This window comes from Peromyscus eremicus, chromosome 1 (genome assembly GCF_949786415.1).
Source record: "Peromyscus eremicus chromosome 1, PerEre_H2_v1, whole genome shotgun sequence".
In the NCBI taxonomy this organism is placed as follows: domain Eukaryota; kingdom Metazoa; phylum Chordata; class Mammalia; order Rodentia; family Cricetidae; genus Peromyscus; species Peromyscus eremicus.
The window spans coordinates 168,911,449-168,920,292 of record NC_081416.1 but is presented as its reverse complement, the minus strand read 5'-3'; positions in this window follow the sequence as shown (position 1 = coordinate 168,920,292).

Here is an 8,844-nt window from a genome sequence, read left to right as displayed (position 1 = left end):
AAGTCTTCACTAGGGTCACCCTCACGGATTCCAGGAAGTTTCCACTGCACTAGGTTCCCCCAAGTGCCTCTCAATTCCAGCTGTCTCTCCCTGCACTCTGTCCTTCCATCCCATCTCCTCCTCTGCCTAATCCCACTCATCCCCACACCACCTGCAAAAATCTATTCTAGTTTCCCTTCTCAGGGCTAGAGCCATGTGTCCCTCTTACAGCCTTCCTCTTTACCTAACCTCTCTGGGCCTACAGATTGTAGCTTGATTTTCATTTCCTTAATGACCAATGTGCATTTATCTTTTTCTTTTTCTGGGTTTGCTTTGTTTTTCGAGACAGGATTTCTCTGTGTAATTTTAGTGCCTGTCCTGGAACTCGCTCTGTAGACCAGGCTGGCCTTGAACTCACCGGGATCCACTTGCCTCTGCCTCCAGAATGCTGGGATTAAAGGCATGGGCCACCACTGCCTGGTACTTCTTATAGCTTTATAGGCACCTCCTTCTTTAGGTTAGGAGATTTTCTTCTATGATTTTGTTAAAAATATTTTCTGGGGCTTTGAGCTGGGATTCTTCTCCTTCTTCTATTCCTATTATTCTTAGGTTTGGTCTTTTCATAGTGTCCCGGATTTCCTGGATGTTTTGTTTCAGGAATATTTTAGATTTAACATTTTCTTCTATTGTATCTTCAATGCCTGAGGTTTTCTCTTCCATTTCTTATATTCTGTTGGTGAAGCTTGCCTCTGTAGTTCCTGTTTGAGTACACTTTTCATTTCCAGAGTTCCCTCAGTTTGTGTATTCTTTATTGCTTCTATTTTCATTTTCAGGTCTTGAACAGTTTTATTCATTTCCTTCAACTGTTTGTTTTTTCTTGACTTTCTTGAAGGGATTTATTCATTTCCTCCAACTGTTTGTTTTCCTGAATTTCTGTAAGGGACTTATTCATTTCCTCTTTAAGAACATTTATCATCTTCATAAAGTTGGTTTTGGTGTCTTCTTCTTGTGCTTTGGCTGTGTTGGAATGTTCAGAGTCAGCTGTGGTGGGGTTGCTGGGCTCCATTGGAGACATAGTGCCCTGGCTGTTATTGACTGTTTATTATTGATTGTGTTCTTATGCTGGTGGACAGGAGGGAACGGAGGCTTCGGCGGGTGTTCTGGGGTTCTGGTGTTAGACCCCAAAATCTTGGGTCTCGAGTGGGCGCCCCAAGAACCCAGACTCCGGTCCAGTTGATGCAATAGCAAGAGGTGTTTATTGATGTGGCTGTACAGTCGGGCGAACTCTGCTCCAAAGAGCAAGAGTCGCATCGCACTACAGTCACATAGGCACTTTTAAAGGAAAAACCCACAAAAGCCATAAGATTACAATTCCCATACAATTTCGTTTCGATTGATTTATGTCTAGAGGCTAATTTCATAAAATCATGGTCTGATCACAGAGTGATCACAGAGGGGGTACAGTCACGTCCGCATCAAGGGGGGTATCAGGGTGGGAGTGGAGCTTACACAAGGGTCACAGTGGTCCTTCCTGGAACACTTGCAATTATCCCAGTCACAGTTGAGCACATCTCTTAACGGAAATCTCTTTACATTGTTACATTGTTGCAGGGGTGGTTGAATAATGGCTGAGTCAGGTTGCCCTGGGAACTAGCTTTCTTTTTAGTACCTCGTTCTCCTGGGGCTTGAGGGGTGTAAGCCTGAAGGGTTAGGGTCTTTCACTGGTGAAGCACTAGGGGTGAGCCTGAGGGACTGGACCTGCTGGGGGGAAATGAGAGGAACATTTTATTTGTTATTATTATTTTATTTTGTGTGTATAGACGTTTTGTCTGATCCTCATGGAGGTCATAAAAGGGTATCAGATTCCCTGGAACTAGGGTTATAGATGCCTGTGAACAATCATGTGGGTGTTGGAAATCAATCCAGGTCCTCTACAAGAGCAGTCAGTGCTCTTAACCAGTGAGCCATCTCCCCAGCCCCCTGTATACTACAGCATTTTAAATCAGGACTCTGGCATCTGTGAATTTGGGTTGGTTGGGAGTAGGGGAACTGTCTGGACTCAGTGTCTCTTATCAAGGGCAGCGGAATAGCTTTTCTGAAGAAAATGCTCCAAAATGGAAGGAGAGTTCTTTATTCCTTTTCCACCAGGAGGAAAACTTTTTACAGTTTTGTATTTATCCCCAGAGAGGCTATTCCTAGGGAGAAAGGCAGTCGGTAGTACCAAATGCTACAAAAACAAAACAAGAAAACAAAAAACCTGAGAAAGTTTTAGCACCAAAAACTGATGGGGAAAGAGGGACTGCTCAGTGGTTAGGAGCCCTGGCTGCTCTTCCAGAGGACCTGGGGTAGGTTCTCGGCACCCACGTGTTAGCTTATAACTGTCCTTAACTCCATTTCCAGGAGATCGAATACCCTCTTCTAGCCTCCACAAGTGCCAGACATGCAGGCAGGCAACTCACATACATCCAGACAAAGCACCCATACACATAAAATAAAAATACATAATTTACAGAACAATCCGGATCCTCCACCAGGCATCAGAGTTCACCTCGGTAATCCTAGAGCTAGGGAGGCTGAAGCAGGAAGAGAGGTGCCACAGTCATCCTCAGCTACATCGTGAGTTCAAAACCACCCTAGGCTCCAGAGTGAGAGCCTGTCCCAAAAAGAGGGTGGGGAGAGAGAAAGCGGGGAGGAGGAGAATGGCTGATTATTGATCTTGATTTGACTGCAAAACCACCTGGATTCGAAAAGCACCCTCTGGGTGGGGCTGTGAGGGTGTTTGTAATCCAACAAGTGCACCCATCAACGGATTCCAAATCCGGACCAGAGTGCTGGCTCCTAGTGGGGCTGTGGGACATTGTTGGAAGCCAGTTACTGGAGGGAGCATGTCCTTGGGGGCTAGCTCTGGTGTTGGTCCCCTCCTGCACTGTTCTCTGCCTCCTGTCCATCATGGCATCTTAACCCTCTCCGCCTACGATGGGAGGAAGCCGCTGAGAGTAGGAGCAAAATGAGCTCTTCTGTTGGGTGTCTCCTCACAGCAATGAAGAATCTGACATAGCTGAGCTCAGTAAAGGAAGTCCAGAAGGAGCCAGGCGCGGCAGCGGGGCACGCCTTCAATCCCAGCACCGGAGTGACAGAGATGAGAGGATCTCTGTAAGTTTAAGGCAAACCTGCTGGTCTACAATAGTGAGTTCCAGGAGAGCCAGGGCTATATAATGAGACCCTGTCTCAAAGGGGTTTAAAAAAAAAAGGACTTAATTTTTCCATATGAGAGATAATATGTGATACTGTCTTTCTGAGTCTGGTTTGTTGGCTTAACACAATGCCTTCCTATTCCATCCAATTTTTTTAAAGTTTTATTTATTCATTATGTATACAGAAGAGGACGCTAGCTCTCATTACAGATGGTTGTGAGCCACCATGTGGTTGCTGGGAATTGAACTCAGGACCTCTGGAAGAGCAGTCAGTGCTCTTAACCTCTGAGCCATTTCTCCAGCCCTGTTCCATCCATATTTGCTGCTAGCAGCAAAAATGATCTTCTTGGCTGAATACTACTCCACACAGAGTATAAAACATCTAAGCTGATTCCTGCTGCTGGGTGCGTGTGGGCATCTGTTGTGTGATATTTTGATCGCATTCTGACAATAAAGTCTGCTTTGAGTCAGAAGACAGTACTAGTCACTAGCTGACCAAAATTAACCATAGAGGTTTGGAGGACTGAGGACAGATAGGAGACAGGAAGTAGTAAGGCAGGGCTGAGAGAGGATCTGAGCCTTTTGGGATGGAGGAATGGAAGAGATAAGAAGTCACTAGTGGATTCAGTCCAGTCAGGTCCAGTCCCCTCCTCCCAGGCTGAGCAAAGTGTCCCTGCATAAGCCCCAGGTTCCAAACAGCCAGCTCATGCACTAAGGACAGGTCCCGGTCCCACTGCCTGGTTGCCTCCGTTGAGCTGAATCCCCAGGGGAGTCCTTGCCCTGGAGGAGATGGGAATTGGGGGTGGGCTGGGGGGGGTGCAGGAGGAGGGAGGACAGGGGAATCCGTGGCTGATATGTAATATTAAATCAAATCAAAATAAATAAATAAATAAATAAATAAGAGGCCACTGGTGGCTTCTCTGCAGTTTCTCTGATCATTCAGGTTCTTACCCCAATATCTGACTCCTGATTTTTTATTGATAAAGGATAATTAGATAAATGCCTCAGGCATCTCTTTTGCATGTTGACTTCAGTACATAGACTCTGCACAGAATGATGGACTTTAGGTGTATTCAGCAGTGAGGCACTGCCTAACCCATGTGAGGCCGTGAGTTAGGAGGGGAGAAAGCACCTGGAGATGTGACATTGAAGACTGATAGGGTTCAGGTTGGTAGTGCGGGAAGCGGTCTTTCAGAATGAGTAGCCTCTGGGAATTATGGTGTTAGGCTCTTGAATGCTCAAGTGGGAAATGCAGAAAAGAGTCAGGGTTTCAGGTTGAGGTCAGGGCTCGGCCAAGACAGGGTCAGGAACCAGTCTTGAGAAGGTGTTCTGGCCCAGTTCAGAATGGCATGAGGGATGACAAGATGGCACAGGGGTTAAAGGCGATGCCAGCAAGCTTGAGTTCAATCCCTGGGACCCACGTGGTAAAAGGAAAAACAAAACAAGAAACCACAAAATGGCCAGAAGTGTATGGTGGAGCATGTGCAAGCCTGTATTCAGTCCTGGTGTGTGTGTGTGTGTGTGTGTGTGTGTGTGTGTGTGTGTGTGTGTGTGAAGCTAGCTAATGATTCTGCAAATAAATAAGTCAAATCTACACCCTAATATTTTCTCCTGTGAGAGGAGGCCAGTATTTATTGATTTATTCAGCAACTGGTTAGTCATTTGCAATAGATTTCTCTAACCCTGTAACCCTACTTGCACAAGTACAATGGGGCAAACACTTCTTGCAAGAGGAAATCAGTCTTGGCCGGCACTGAAATAGGATCAGATGTCGATAAATGTGAACACGTTCAACATCAGGCCAGAGATGACCGACGGACCCCGTGGGAGAGAGTAACAAATTATACAGAGGATGAACTGTCCAAATCAAACAGCCTCGAACCGAAATTAACCACAGTGCCACTGGAACTGTACAGGATTCTTCTAACTGGCCTTTGGCTGAGTGTGTTTAGGAACGATGAGTGACGGCCAGATATGCTGGTACACACCTGTAATTCTAGCATTTGGAAGACTGAGGTAGGAGGACCTCAAGCTGGGGGCTAGCCTGGGATACATCGTAAGACTGAAGGGGGAGAAGCACCCATGCGGGAAACACAGCACGTTTTTTTGAACAGTGCCTCTTAGAAGCTCCAACAGGAGAGTCATGGTGCTGAACTACATACAGGTCTAAGAGAAAAATCTATGTCTGCTGGAAAAACCAGTTTCTTATCTGGAAGGTCATTTCTGGCTGTGACTGGACCCAAGTTAATCAACATCCTGGACCACAAAACTTCAAAAGCATCATGACTTGACCTGAACATCCTGTCCCAGGTACAGTCTGTGCCACAAAGCCCTGACATTGTGGACATGCAGCAGACTTCATCCCCCAGGGGAAAGATGTTAAGGGATCAGATTCTATCAACGTGGAGGACTCAGGTGAATGCTTAGCGTGTGTCTCAGACTCCTTCAGCACCTGCTCCTCCTCCTTCTTCTAACACCCCATTTACAGCTCATGGGAGCGGCCTGTGACTCCTTCCAGAAGAAGGAAAATGCAAACTGGGTTTCTGAGTGGTCCATCACGGTGAGCAGACATCAGGCACATGTGGATGACGGTTGCATTAGGCTCCTACTCAGAGGAAGCAGGAATGAGAGACGTAGGACATCCTTCTAGTAGGCAGAACTTCAGAGTCCAAGCATGGCCTTCTGTCCACTTTGGTGTGGGTCTATGCTGAGCTGCATGGCTGAGTGTTGTGTTGGGTGTTCAGTTCACTCAGGTCCATGGAAGAATCAGTGTCACTCTAGGATGAATTCTAGCCTTTCGAAGCCGCAGGGGAGTCAGCCTCTGGCGAACTGACTAACTGTAGCTTTGCAAGAGGTTATTTTTTTTTTTTTCCGGTATACAATTTACACCTTAGCAAGTCAGTTTCGGAAGACCAAAGCCACTTATCTGAGGCTCCCCAAAGAGACAAATGCCAAAGCAGTTCCCAGTCACAGGACATCTCAGTTTTCTGAATCCTCCCACAACCAAGTTTTGCATAGGCTTTGAACCTTTAGGAGACTCTCAGATAAGATTTACACACTTCAAACAGAATGTGCCAGACACAAGAGGTAGCAGTCACGAAAGGCAGATCAAAGCCGGTGCTAACATTCCAGGAATCCAAATAGCTGCAGAGCTCTGCAGGAACTCTCCTTCAGCTAAGGACTTGAAAAGAATAAAAATATAACTGGGAATGGAGAGGCATTTGGATGGCCGTCTGGAGATGGATACAGAGTGAGAGCCAGAGTGTGCCACGCACATGCCAGTGAGAGTCTGTTTGCTGAGGAGGAGGCTCTCGGGGTGGGGTGGACAGTGTTGTCAGCAGCTTCCCAGATCTGTGGGAAAGGCGCACCACCAGGAAAGGGGCCACGCTACTCACACCGCACTGATGCCCAGGAAGGGCTGCTTTGCTGGGAGAGCCTTAAAGAGGTTTCCGTGGGTTGTGAAAAAGAAAGCAGAGCAAGATTGTCTCTCAAGGCTACAGTCTGGCTGCTACAGAGTGGGGCTGAGGACTAGAAACTGTGTTTCTTAGCCTTCCCAAAATGATTCCCTCTGCCCCCGTGAGCTTCAAGAGCCTCTTTGGAAATGGTGGGACTTTTTTTTTTCTACCTCGACTGACTTGGATTTGAAGTCTTGCCTTGTAGGCCAGAGGCTATGTGATTGTTTGGGGGGCTCTGACGGGGGTAGGGGGTGAGGCAGTGGAAACAAGTGATACCAATTCCCAAGACACACCTCTGAGGTCCTTGTGTTAGCATCCTTCGGTTGCTATAACAAAATGTCACAGACTGGGTGGCTTAAAAAAACAAAATGTTCTCACTTTCCCAGGGACTGGAAGTCTCAGACTGCCTGCTGCACTCTGTCTTGGTGTGCATGTGGCCCACCCAGTGCCCTGGCACACTTGTGGAGGGCAACTCACAGGAGTCTGTTCTCTCCTTCCACCACGTGGGGCCCAGGGATTGAACTCAGGTCTTCAGGCTTGGGTGACAAGTGCCTTTACCCACTGAGTCATTTTGCTTCCCCTACTCTTTCTGTTTCCCTCTTAACCATGAAATTGACCCCCAAAGTCTTCTGTGTGCTAGGCAAGCACTCTGTCAATGAGCCACACTTCCAGCCCTTCATGAGTAGATTTCAGGCAACTGTTCTACTTCCAGACTATACCTCCAGCTCTTAATAAATAAGTAAATAAATAGAAAGAAAGAAAGAAAGAAAGAAAGAAAGAAAGAAAGAAAGAAAGAAAGAAAATCAAACAAACAAAAAAACCATTTTACTTTGAGACAGGGCCTCATTAAGATTCCCTGGCTAGTCTCAAATTTAAAATCTGCCTGCATCAGCTTCCCAAATAGCTGAGATTACAGGCCTGTGCCACTGGGTTCTGATCAAAAGGTAATCTTGTCTTGACTATTTTTACTCAAATATATTGGAGCTGAGAAAAACAGAAAGAATTTGTGCATAACATATCAGGAAGACACTTGGATCTTACATTCATTTATCTCTATAGATGCACACAGCACAAATAACCCATGGAGGCCCCAGTGATTTACAGAAACATGTTTCAAAGTATCCTTGAGGCCATGCATGATTTTGCATCCTACAACAGAAAATGCTAACATGTGGGGTGTCCAAGAAGTGTGCCAACTGCTCCTTTTTCTTTCCTTCTGGGATGTGTGTATGTGAGTGTGTGTGTGTGTGTGTGTGTGTGTGTGTGTGTGTGTGTGTGTGTGTGATATGTGTGAGATGTGTGTATGATATATGCACACTCATGTGGGAGGACATGCACCTGTGTGAACATGTACAGAGGCCAGAGGATGACATCAGTTTCCATTGAGACATGTCTCTCACCTCATTGAACCTGGCCAAAAAGTCCTAGCCATCCTCCTGCCTCTGCCTATCACAACACTGGGGTTACAGGTGCCTGCCACCACTCCCAGCTTTTTACATGGGTTCTAGGGATTAAAATCAAGTCATTGAACTTGCTCAGAAATCACTCTTACCACCACCCCCAGCCATCTCCCCAGCCCAGATCACTTCCTGCTTACATTTTAATTCCAATAGTATGTACCAAGATTCTCCTGTGGATCAGATACTGAGGAACCAAGGCTAATAGACATTATTTACTGGTCTCCAACGATATATTTGACAAGCTGTTTGTTTGTTTGTTTGTTTTGAGACAGGGTCTTTCTGTGTAACTAGCTGGCCCGGTACTTGTGCAGCCAAGGCTAGCCTCAAACTCACAGCAATCCTCCTGCCTCAGTCTTCTGAGTGCTGAGAATACAGACATGCATGACCACACTTAGAAACAGCTGGTACTGTCACAGAATCAACTAACCTGGGCTCATAGGGGCTCACAGAGACTGAACTACCAACTAGGGAACCTGCCTGGGACTGACCTAGGCCCTCTGCATATGTGTTACAGTTGTGTGGCTTGGTCTTCTTGTGGGACTCCTAACAGTGGGAGCAGGGGCTGTCTCTGACTCTGTTGCCTTCTTCTCCTACAGGGTTACCTCATCCAATCTTAACAGAAGAGCAGGTGCCTAGTCTCACTGCAACTTGGTATACCAGGGCTGGTTGAGAGTTATTGCAGACCTGCACTTTTCTGAAGAGAAACAGGACGGAGAGTGGATGGGAATGGGGGTGAGGGGAAGGAACTGGGAGGAG